This window comes from Oryctolagus cuniculus, chromosome 5 (genome assembly GCF_051225735.1).
Source record: "Oryctolagus cuniculus isolate XC-2025 breed Fujian yellow rabbit chromosome 5, ASM5122573v1, whole genome shotgun sequence".
Classification (NCBI taxonomy): Eukaryota; Metazoa; Chordata; class Mammalia; order Lagomorpha; family Leporidae; genus Oryctolagus; species Oryctolagus cuniculus.
Genome location: NC_142871.1, coordinates 154,122,680 through 154,135,000, shown reverse-complemented (window position 1 = coordinate 154,135,000; position 12,321 = coordinate 154,122,680). Strand labels below are relative to the sequence as shown.

General features: G+C 41.8%; 1 long non-coding RNA gene and 2 other non-coding genes across 3 annotated transcripts in view; 2 read left to right on the top strand and 1 right to left on the bottom strand.

The window, feature by feature from the left end:
• The window catches only part of LOC138849830 (uncharacterized), a 60,124-nt gene extending 51,100 nt beyond the window's left edge, over positions 1-9,024 (top strand). The window contains exon 2 of the long non-coding RNA XR_011389046.2: positions 6,563-9,024. This is a non-coding gene — a long non-coding RNA (uncharacterized LOC138849830). The remainder of the gene's footprint in view (positions 1-6,562) is intronic.
• TRNAS-GCU (transfer RNA serine (anticodon GCU)) lies at positions 2,970-3,051 on the top strand. Its single transcript has one exon. It is a non-coding gene; the product is annotated as a tRNA-Ser (tRNA).
• Positions 9,025-11,673: 2,649 nt separating the features above from the next.
• On the bottom strand, positions 11,674-11,745 carry TRNAQ-UUG (transfer RNA glutamine (anticodon UUG)). Its single transcript has one exon. It is a non-coding gene; the product is annotated as a tRNA-Gln (tRNA).
• Positions 11,746-12,321: the final 576 nt, after the last annotated feature.

Sequence of the window (12,321 nt, the reverse complement as noted above, 5' to 3'; positions counted from 1 at the left end):
ACTTTTTAAAAGCTTATGTCATCAGAGTTTTAGGGATTCACACGTCATCCAACTCCTGACCTACTGCTTCTTCATTTAGTTGAAATTTCTCTTTGTTTCCTTTCTTCTGCTTCCCATTCTCTCTTCCAGACAATGCAATGGGAAATGATTTGAACTGTCCCCTCCTAAAGCCACTAGTAGAGACATGGCTCTCTTACTGCTCACTCTGAGGGTGCCCAATGCCACCAGCAAGACCTGTCCTCACAGGGCCTGCTTTCTCTTCCACACAGAACAGAGTAGTGCTCTAGAGAGTATACCTTTTCCACTTTGCAATCCATGTTCATTTTAGAATTCTGTGAGTTTTAAAAAGGTTTCAAGAAAACACAAAAGAGACCTGAAGGGTTAATGAGCAGAATCACTTTTCCCTAATGAGAGCAATGTTGGAAAATTTTACTTTATGGCTAAGAAAAGACAATAAAACCTAAGTTAGATAGCCATTTCTTCAGGAGCAAATGCTATTAGAGTTTTTCAGCGGAGAGCCTGGCCTGGGGAGAGAAAGGAAGTGGTGTTATCATTGTGTGTCTTTTCCAGAGCCCACATTTCTGTCAGGAAGGCCTTGATGATGCCTTTGCTCTCTGTGTTGGATAAAGCATTTACTCTCTCAATCTCAGCTTCTTCACACAAACTGGAAAGGATAATAGCTATATTTCAGGATTGTTGTGAGGTTTAAAGAAGAAATCTACATAAATTGCTTCCTCTGGGGCCTGGTACAGAGTATGGCTTTATTATTCAGTGGCTTTTCTTACCTTTGTTGAATTCAGTTGGGGCTCCTTAATTTGGAGGAGTGTATATATATGATCTGCACGTCTTCCCCAGCTCAGGCAACCTCCAGGTGTCTGGCATCGGCTATTGTTCATTGGCCAGAGGGATCTCAGGTCGCAAGGGAACCACATGGAAATAGATGACTCCTCTGAGAAATGAATCATCTCACAGAAAAATGTGTTTTATATACATTTCCTCTGGAAGCTTGGCATGGACAACAATCTCACTGCTCTTAGAGAGATTGAAGATTTAGTCCATCCTTAGGAGGAAAAAAGAGAGCTCCTTCTTTTGCACATGAAAGCAATTATAATTTTTAAATTGATTTTGTATAGGAGAAGGCAAAGAGGAAAGCACTATTGTGAGAAAATAGTGTTCAGGAAGAATTGAAAATCAAAACTAGTGACAATGTCTGATTTTGAGGGGTGTATATGTGTGTGTGTGAGAGTGACACAGAGATAGAGAGTGACACAGAGAGTACTCAAATACAAATAATATTTACAATGAGAAAAGGGCTAAGGACCAGATTTAATTACATGCCATGCCTGCTAGATCTGTCCATTAATGATAGAGAGGTAGGAAGTTTCCAGCTATAATAGTGCATTTATCAATTTCTCTTTGCAAATTTGTCTCATGTATATTGATGCTCTGTTGTTACATGCATGCACGCACCTTAAGAATTATTACGTTTTCTTGAAGAACTGGCCCCTTTATAGTATGTCACACCTCTGTTTGCCCCTGCTAATTTTCCTCGCTTTGAAGTCTGCTTTGTCTGAAATTGATACAGCTATTCAAGCTTTCCTCTGATTGGTGTGAGCATCATGTATCTCTCTCCATTCTTTTACACTTAAACTATTTCTGGTGGTTTGTTTAAAATGGGCTTCTTAAAGCAGAGTATAGCTGAGTCTTTTTTTTTTTTTTATTTAAATCTACTCTCACTTTTTTTTGTTTTTTACTAAATGTGTTTAGACCATTCCCATTTAAAATGGTAATTGCTACACTAGGTTAATATCTTGCATAATTGTAACATTTTCTATTTGCTGTGTTTGTTCTTTGTTGCTTTTTTTCTGCCTTCCTTGTTTTTCACTGAACATTTCATGTGATTGCATCTGTTCCTTGGATGAACTCTACTTTAAAAAAAATGTTTTTAGTAGTTCCCCTGAGCGACCCATGATGGATGGGTATGCTGAGGATGAGTGTATGAAATGCAGTAAAGGAACATAAGGGACAGAAGACAGTCCCTCTTGCCCAAACAGAGAACAGAAGCAGGGATTTCATTGGAAGGAAAAAGCAATTTTGGCAGAAAGAATCTCTCCAAAGTTCTCCACAAATATGGAAAAGCAGGCAAACCCTGTGAGGAAGTGAGGTTTCCTGATATTGGATTTGTTTGAAGCTGTCAAATTCAGCTCCTTCTTGTAAAGTTAAAAAAAAATTACGGGGGTGGAAGGGCGTGGGGGTGGACAGAGCCGCGGTCAGGACTCAGGCAGTCCTGCTCCTGCAGTAGTAGGGAGTCCCTCACTCAATCCTCGCTAAACCGTCTCCTGCTGTGAGATTCTAATCCACTCTAGAACGCCAAGGGCCCAGTGGGTGCTTGCGTCTTTTTTTTCCAACCACGTTGTCGCTCACCGCTTCTCGTCTCAAGCGGATCACTTCCAAGTTTCAGTGAAGAAACGAGAGAGAAACGAAGGCATCTCCGAAATGTCTGGCATACTTCAAAAGCAAATATCAGAGAATCACAGAACCGGATTCTTGGTTTCTCGGTACCTCCAGAAAACAGGAATCCTGGAAGATGTTCTCACAGGAGGTGGGGGATAAGGTCTCTGGAAAGCAGAGAAAGACTTAAGTCTGGGAAAAGACAGGGTTGCTGGCTGGAGCCGAGTTAGCAAAGCAAGATTGAAATTCTATTGTATTGATTCCTGTTTTTAACCAGGATCTACGTGTTTATTATCAAGGTATACTGGTTTTACCTGTTCGTTTGTTATGTGCCAAGTAACTCAGCCACCCCAAGCGTCATTATGTAGTTTTGTGTTTGCTATGAAACATACCTAAAAATATTTGATTCTGGGTGTGGTTGTGAGTTGTCAAGATTCATCCAGGAAAGGTATAAATCAAGAGATTACTACAGAAAGAACTGCAGGGAGGAAGTAAAAGGTTTCGCTGTGCTTACGTGTGACGAGGTGGCCGAGTGGTTAAGGCGATGGACTGCTAATCCATTGTGCTCTGCACGCGTGGGTTCGAATCCCACCCTCGTCGGCGGGTGAGGTTTTAATTCCTTAAGTGAGTGATTTGAACATATATCAATCTACAATTCTTTATTCACCTCCAAACCCAGAAAATTACCAAGTGTATCTTCGCTTGACCTCAATTTGCAATGTAAGAGTCCCAAAATTTCAAGACCATCCCTCCTCAGTAGCACTGACCATGGTTGTAAATTAAACGGTCAGCTGGATGGTTTGCAGATTGTTTTCTTTTCAGGTGGCAACTTCGCTGAGGGCAGAGATATTCCCTTAGGCAGTCTCCGTTTCTGTTTTTTTGTCTCTTTATTTTTTTGTTAGAGCAGTTGAACAAGTAACTGAGGGCCATAGAAAAGCATTGCCTAGTACATTTAAATAATGCAGATACTTCCTCCCCAAATAAAAAACTTAATTTTTATTGTCTAAGGATCTGCAGCTTTGAGAAAGAGTTTGTCTCCTTTTAGAGACATGACAAAACTGAATATTACACTTCATGCAGCAACCCCTGTAGATCTAAAGATTCCTTATTAAGCAAGGCAGTGAAGTTGGCCAATATTGTTTAGTTTCTACTTGCAATTTTTCATCTGGATGGCATTTGGGGAAAAGAGAAGTATGTGTATTCCTTCCTTATATTTTTAGATTTTATTTAAGTTTTTGAATAGGCACTATATTCACACATTTCCAGAAGTCCAAAATGCCAAGCAGAAAATCATGCACCCACTTTTATCCCCAACCACATTTCCACAGATAGCCATTGTTATTCATTCTTCCTAGAATTGTGTTAAGTGCATATGAATATATTACACACAATACTTACTTTTGTAGATAAAAAGAGATAACACAAATGACATATTATGCACATTGGTCTTTCCCTGCCCTTTTCCCATAACGAGTATATCTTGGAGATGTACAAAAAGTATATCTTGGAGATACACAAAAAGGGACTACTTATTTCTTCTCAAGTATGCATGGTATCCCAATGTATCTTCTAGGTAGGTCTCTACTGGGCAATTTAGATTTTCATCTTCTTCTTCTTCTTCTTTTTTTTTTTTTTTTTTGCTATTACAAAAAATTTTGTGATGAATAACTTCATATATGTACATAAATACTTTCACATGAGAGTGCTTAAAATGTTCATGGAAATATGTTTTAAATTTTAATTACATTTTCCATTAACTTCTTGAAGCATCCTTATATATGTGTGTGTGTATACATAGTATATAAAATTTGGATTGTGTGTATACAGCAGTATGAATTTTTAGAAGTAGATTTGCTGTGTCCTAGAATATATGCAGCTGTAGTATTTATAGGTATTCTCAAATGATCCATAAAAGGAATTTTATTTATCTACACTCACAACAGCAGTGATTGAAGTCCTGTTCCTTTCACCTTACCTAATATGTTGTTTTGGCTATTTGGGGTTATCTGTTAATTTAGAAGGGGACAGTCATTGAAGTACAATTTAATTTTACTTTCTTATTACTTCAAAATATTTGTTGCATTGGTAGAAATCTGATCATTTTTGCTTTCATCTTAATTTAAAAATACTTTCTGAAGCTGACAGCAATGTTCGTAGTATAGTTTCTGAACTGTTTCATCAGAGGATTTGAAGCGTTTGTTATGAATGAAGAATTCTGGGCCTTGATCTTGATGTATTACGTTAGAATCTCAAGGAGCATGTTCTTGCCTGTGATTTAACAAAGCATACAGCTGTGTCTTATGTTAACGCCTGGTACTGTCTGACGTGTAGTGTCTACATGTTGTAGCCAGTCATCTAGAATTTTCTTTGTTTCTGTGAATGTCCAGCCCAGGAAAGCTATCCCTGCCTTCAGTCTTCCCAGGCACACCTTTCACACACTGAACAGCTTGTATTGTTTTACTTAATTTTTAATTATTGACTCTAGTGACCCTGCTATGCAGTAGATCTCAGAACTCACTCCTCCTGTCTACCTGAAACTTTGTACCATTTGATCAGCAGCTCTCCTCCCCGCTCTCATTCTCCCTCCCCAGCCTCTGGTACCCATTATTCTTTGTTTTACTTCTATGAGTTCAGCTCTTTTAGATTTCCCATTTAAGTGAGATCATAATATTCGTCTTTATTGGCTTAATTCGCTTAGCATTATGTCCTTCAGATTTCCTGACTCTTAAAGCTGAACAATATTTCCGTGTGTATTTATACCACATTTTCTTTATCCATTCATCCCTTGATCAACACTTTTGTTGATTTTTAAATCTTAGCTATTGTGAATAGTGCTGTAATGGACCAGGGAATTATATTAGTCAGCTTTTTATTACTACAACAAAATACCTGAGGCACTCTACTTAGGAAGGAGTTTACTTAGCTGACACTTTTGGATATTCGAAGTCAAAATGGCATAGTGCAGGCTTTGGCTCTGCCCAGGGGCCCGTGGTGACTGGTGGAGCACACACGGAATAAGGATCACAAGGCAAGCAACGAAGCAGAGAGAGGGACTGGGCCCAAACCCGGACATTTTTTTGAAAGACAGAGAGACAAGGAAGGATCATTCACCTGCTGATTTACCCCTAAATACCTGCAACAGCTAAGGTTGGACCAGGGGATCAAGAATCTGGTTCTCCCCTGTATGTAGCAGGGATTCAACTGCTCAAGCCACCATCTGTTGTCTCCGGGGTACCCATTAGCAGGAAGCTGAAATCAGGAGTGGGGGAAACTCAAACCCAGGCACTCTGCTATGGGTTGGGGGAGTCCCAGGCAGTCTTCACTGCTGGGCCAAATGCCCGCCCTTTCCTGCTGGAACTGCCTCTCAGAGGCATGTCCCCAGTGACTGAAAGACCTCCCCTTAGGTCCCACCTCCTACACACCACAATTCGATCACATTTCTGCCCTCTTAATACAATTAATGTATAACTTTGGGGTTTAAAGTCCTGTATGAGTTTGGAGGCCAATTTATATGCAAACCATAGGTTCCTGGTTTTGTTTCCTTTGAATATATATTCAGATGTGAAGTTACCAGGAAATTTGTAGTATGGTCATACTATTCTAAAATTTATTTACTTATTTTCATTTTACTTGAAAGAGACAGAGCGAGCTTCCATTTACTGGTTCATATCTCAAATGCCCATAACAGTCTGGGCTGGGCCAGACTGAAGCCAGGAACCTAAAATCCAATCTGGGTCTCCCATGTTGGAGGGCAGGCACTTTGATGTGGTGGTAATTCGATGACCTTTTTCATTCTATTTTTAATTTTTAAAAAGAAGCTCTATACTATCTTCCATAAATTGTTCTACCCAGTTTTATTCCCACCAACGGTATACAAGAATTCTCTTTACTCCAAACTATCACCAATTCTAGTTACTGTTTATCTTTTTGTTGATGGTTACTCTATCTAGGATTTTGTGGTGTTGCCTTGGGGTTTGTCTGCATTTCCATGATGATTAATGACATTGGGTATTTTTTCATCTGTCTGTTGGCCATGTGTATGTCTTCTTTTGAGAAATATCTATTCAAGTCCTTTGCCAATTTTTTATTTTTTATTTTTTTTTAATTTCAGGAACAGAGAGACAGAGAGACAGCTCCCCTCTCTTGGTTCACTCTTCAAATGTTTGCAATGCAACTGGACTTGGCTGACACCAGGAGATGGGACTCAGCAGTTGTCTTCCCTATGGACAACAGGCACCCAGCAACTTGAACCATCATCTGCTACCTTCCAGGGTCTTTATTAGCAAGAGGCTGGAGTCAGGAGTCAGTGCTGAGACTTGATCCCTGGCTCTCCAATATGGGACGTGGGTTTCAACACAGGTCAACACTAAGCCATATGCCCACCCTTCTTTCCCCATTTTAAATTGGACTATTTATTTCCTTATTCGTGAGTGTTTTGAGCTTCTTATATACCTCGGATGTCACTTTTGTATCAGGCGTGTGGTCTGCCTTCTTCCCCATCTGAGAGTTGTGTCTCCACTTTGTTTCCTTTCTTTGCTGTGCAGAAGCTTTCGTCTGATGCCATCTCATTTGTCTGTTTTTGTTTTTGTTACCTGTGCTTTGGAATCATATGTGTTGTGGAGATTTTCCTTTTTATTTTTTTCTAGTAGTTTTACAATTTTAGGTCTTAATTTAAGTCTCTAACCCATTGTGAGTTGAGGTTTGTATATGTTGTGAGATAAGGATCTGATTTCATTATTTTGCATGTGGATAACTAGTTTTCCTGATACTGTTTATTGAAGAGACTGTCCTTTCCCAATATGTGTCTTGATAGCTTTGTGAAATCAACTGACTATAGGTGTGTGGGTTTATTTCTAGGCTTTCTATCTTGCTCCATTTGTCAGTGTGTCTGTTTATATGCTGGTACCAGACTGTTTGATTACAATCCTTTTATTATCAAAATTAGGGCATGTGATGCTTTGTTTTGTTATTTTTGCCCAAGATTATTTCAACTATCGGGAGTCTTCTGTGATTCCACATGAATTTAAATATTGTTTTTCTATTTAATATATAAAATGCCATTGGAATTTCTTCAGCATTGAATCTGTAGATAACTTGTGTAGTGGCCACATTGTGGTGCAGTGGGTTAAGCTGCCACCTGCTACGCTGGCAACCAATATGTTGAGTCCTGGCTGCTCCACTTCCAATCCAGCTCCCTGCTAGTACACCTAGGAAAGCAACAGAAAATGGTACAAGTGCTTGTGCCCCTGCTACCCAGGAGGGAGGCCCAGATGAAGCTCCTGGCTTTGGCCTGGCCTGGCTCTGGCCATCACAGCCATCTGGGATGTGAACCAGTGGATGAAAGATCTCTCTCTTTCTGTCTCAACTTTTCTCTCTGTAACTCTGCCTTTAAAATAAATAAATAAATAAATACTTAAAGACAGAAATTTAAAAATCCCTGCCCCCAAAAAGGTAGCTTTGGGTAATATGGACATTTTTATAATATTAATTCTTCTAATTCGTGAACAAGGGATATTTTTCCATTCGTTTTTGGTTTTCCAATTTCCGTAATCAGTGTTACATATTTTGCAGTGTACAGATTTTCCCCCTCCCCTTCTGAGGATGTAGAGGGGAGACATACCATTTTTCCTTCTATATATATATATATATATATGCTCATAGCACATATCACTTCTTCAATTTTTTATTCATTTCTTTATTTGAAAGGCAGAAAGATGCACAAAGACATACATACAGAAGAGGGGGCTGAAGGAGAAACTGAGGTACAGATAAACAGAGAGCACTCCCATCCACTGGTTCACTTTCCAAATTCCTGCAAAAATGGGGGGGGGGGGCTGGTCCAAGGTGAATGCTAATAATGAGCAGGGAACTCTATCCAAGTCTTCTACATGGGTGGCAGGAACCCATGTGTCCCTTTAGGGTGCATTAGTAGGCAGCTGAACGCAAGAGTGTAACCGGGATTCAAACCCAGGCATTCCAGTGTGGGATATGGGCGACTTAACCACTGGGTCAGATGCTCTTCCGTCCCCCCACCCCCACCCCTCCACAGGTCACTTCTGTGGTTTCAAATGTGTGGGGATTTCTCCCCAGCAGCAAGCAAGCAGCCGGTTCTGTAGTAAACATCGGCTGGGTGTTCGCTGACCAGTTCAGTTCAGTTTTGATGCACCAGATCCCAGAGTGAAACTTGCAAATCCTAGCCTCTGGAACTTCTGACTGAACAGCTACCAACTGGAGTTCCCAAGGCCTCCTCGTTGGGTTCTTTTAGTGCACTAGACCAGCTCGCTGATCTCAGGGGAGCACTTATACTTAGTAGCTTATTCATAAGGGGTGTTTTAAAGGACACAAATAAGCAGCCAGTTGAAAAGAAATGTAAAACAAGGATGAAAGGTCTTGAGCAGGACCTTTAGCCACTGTAGAGCTGGGCTGCATCACCTTTGCAGCACAAGCGTGCCCTCTTGCTCACCCTCCCCTAAGCTCCTGTGTGTTTACCTGTCCAAACCTCTGAGCCGTGTCCTTTGGGGTCAAATCTGTGAAGACTTGCTGTGTAACAATGACCGAAGCATGGACAAGTGTGTAGAAATGCAATCGGAGAAAAGAGTATGATTATGCTGATAGACTGAGTGGGGAAAACCCAGACAGGCACTTCCGCTCAGATTCCTCTTGACTTCTCTGTGAAGCATTTCTTCCTTTCAAGCACGGGGAAGGACCCCTTTCAAAATGTGAGTCTCACGATCTACTATCAGACAAGGTGGTCAGAGAATGTTATGGCCAACTTCAAGACAAAAAAAGGTAGGAGATTTATTTTTAGGTCCTATGCCCCACCTTAGGGAAGAGAAATTCTAGTTTCTATAGACTGCTTAGGGGAGAAAACACAGCAAGGGAAAGAAGAAGATCAGAGAGAGATTTTGCTTTCTAAGCCTAAAGTGCCCCAACATTAAAACAAAAGACCGCTCTCCACCTTTACTGTTCTGGAGGAGTTCCCAAATAACAGCAGCTGTGGGAGTTATGAACCAGGAATCATGGAATAAAACCAAAAACCTATGTTATGATATATAAATACATACACCTCCATGATTAAATGTATACCTATGTGTTTTGTTGTGGTTGTTGCTATTATAAATGGGAAATGCTTGTATTGTATTTCTTTTTCAAATAGTTCATTTTTATTTTACAGATTTTGTAGCCTCTGACTTTATCAGTTCTAATTTTTTTTTAATTTAAACAGTCTTTAGGGTTATTCTTTATATGAGATCTTGTTGTCAGCAAATACAATTTTCCTTCTTTCTTTCCAATTGGGATGCTTGTTCTTTCTTTCTCTTACACAGGTGCTCTGGCTAGGACTTCCAGTTATATGTTTAGAAGAAGTGATGAGAGTGGGCATCCTTGACCTACAAGTGATCTTAGAAGAAAAGCTTTCAGTTTTTCACCATTGAGTATGATGTTAGGTATGAGTTTATTATATATGGGCTTTATTGTGTTGAAGTACATTCTCTCTAGATCTGGTCTGCTGGAATTTTTATCATGAAAGAGTGTTGAATTTTGTCAAATACTTGTTCTACAGCTACTGAGGTGATCATATTACTTTAATCTTCCTTTTGCTAATCTGGTAGATCCCATTTGATTTGAACAGGAAACTGGCTACCATAATTCTCTCAGTCTTCTATTTGACACACATTCTCTCTAGGCAGCGAACCACTTTCTCAGTTATGAATTGGTACCAGGTGGAATTTAACAGGCAAGGACAACTTTATTCAAGACTATAGCATAAGAGAGAGAGAGAGGTTAAATTTACTTGTAAACACAGCAGGGGCATCTGGGGATTTATTGCCAATGGATAGGGTGAGGGAGTCGTTGGATGGAAAATTTCTGGGTGGAATTTCATTAGCTATCAAGACCCGGTTGCCCCTCTTCCAGGCCAGCTCTCTGCTGTGGCCAGGGAGTGCAGTGGAGGATGGCCCAAGTGCTTGGGCCCTGCACCCCATGGGAGACCAGGATGAGTACCTGGCTCCTGCCATCGGATCAGCGCGGTGCGCCAGCCGCAGCGCGCTGGCCGCTGCGGCCATTGGAGGGTGAACCAACGGCAAAGGAAGACCTTTCTCTCTGTCTCTCTGTCTCTCTCTCTCACTGTCCACTCTGCCTGTAAAAAAAAAAAAAAAAAAAAAAAAAAAAAAAAAAAAAAAAAAGAGTGGAGGAGGAGACGCTTGATTGGAGATCAAGGGTAGAGAAGTCTGACCAAAATGGCTTAGCAACATTCTTTCTAAAACTGGGCTCAGTTGGATTCTTTGTCAAAACCAGGCTGGAAAGACCAAGGATAGGACCTAGTGGAGCAAACAGTTCAGAGAAGCCTGACTGAAGTTTGGTCACTGATGAAGTGCTTGTACACAGCCACAGGAATTTTTCCCACACGACACGTAAGGTACCAGAGGAAGTATCTGCATGTCCCTCAGCCCCTCCCAGCAGCCGCGGCCAGGAACGTTTCCCGGGTGTCTCGGAGGACGCCCTTGGCGGTTCCCTGTGTTTCACCTTGGTGGAAAAAGCCAGATGCGGAGAGGACAGCGGAAGGCCGAGGACGCCGTACCCACTCCGTTTCCCTCCCCCTGGGTTGGGACTGCCAGCTCCGCGCAGCGCGAGGCTCAGGGCCCGGAGGGAGGGCAGGTGCTCCCGTCCGCGGGGAGCCCCTGAGCCTGCGACGCCCGGGACCCGTGCGCTCTGCGGCCGGCTCTGGGCGGGGGTGGGGGTGGGTGTTGAGAACAAGAAGGGGAAAGAACCGAGGCAGACGGGGGTGAGTAGCAAGACGGGAAGGAAAAGAGGGGGCGAGGAATGACGGAGACTGGAGGTCCGCTGCGAAAGGTGCTTAGGAGCGGGCGGGAGGAAGAAGGGCTCCAAACCTGGGGGATTTTGAGAAGTGGAAGCCCCCCTCCCGGTAATGGGGCGTCCTCGTTGCTGCTGGGGCTTTTCTGCTCCGCCCCTGAAAAGCTCCTGCAGTCAGCAGAAGCAGCGTGCTTTTCAGTGTCTCCTGTTAACTTAGTGCACTCTGAACGCTTAATCACTCCCGGGTGAATGTGTTCGGGTCCTGAGTTCGGAGAGAGGAGGACAATCCAATACTGTGCACACGGCTACAAAGCTGTTACTGGAAGAGAATTCTATACTAAGCAGAGGAACGAGTTTTTCCACGTTTCAACGCCAATCCAATCCAGGAACTGCAAAAAGTTCACGTTTGAAAGGTCCCACCGAGATTTGAACTCGGATTGCTGGATTCAAAGTCCAGAGTGCTAACCATTACACCATGGGACCAACCGCAGAGAAGGAATATGTATCCACGGTTGTGATTAAATATCTCCTCCATAATTAACTGTAGTTGCTCCAGTACAGAAGAATTAGACTTCATTCGACCAGCTGATAAGGAAAGGCTATGCTGAAGAGACAATGAGCAAAACATAACTTGGACGACTCTCTTGCTTGCTGTCAGGAGCATAAATAAGATTTCAGACGACAGCTGAGGAAGTTTCAGTTTTCATGGGGTCTGAAATTTACATAATTTGGGATGGTCTCTTTAAGGTATTACAACACACATTTAGAGGTCTACTCCAAGGCGCGCATCTGAAGATCAGTTTGAGTAGAGGCAGCTGTCTTAACTAACATCCATTAAAGCTGCACCCTTTTGCAAATGTTTCAGAACTATGTGTCATACAGAGTGAGCTCTCCCAGGGTCTTGGGGTTATGCAGTTGAAGGCTCTTGATACGTCTAGCGAGACACTTGATAAATAGTACTCTGGGATGCAAATGGCAATAGCTATCAAAATAACCTGTACTCAGCAATTTGTCTTCTACAGAAATAAAAAAAAGAAAGAAAGAAAATGTATTAGCACT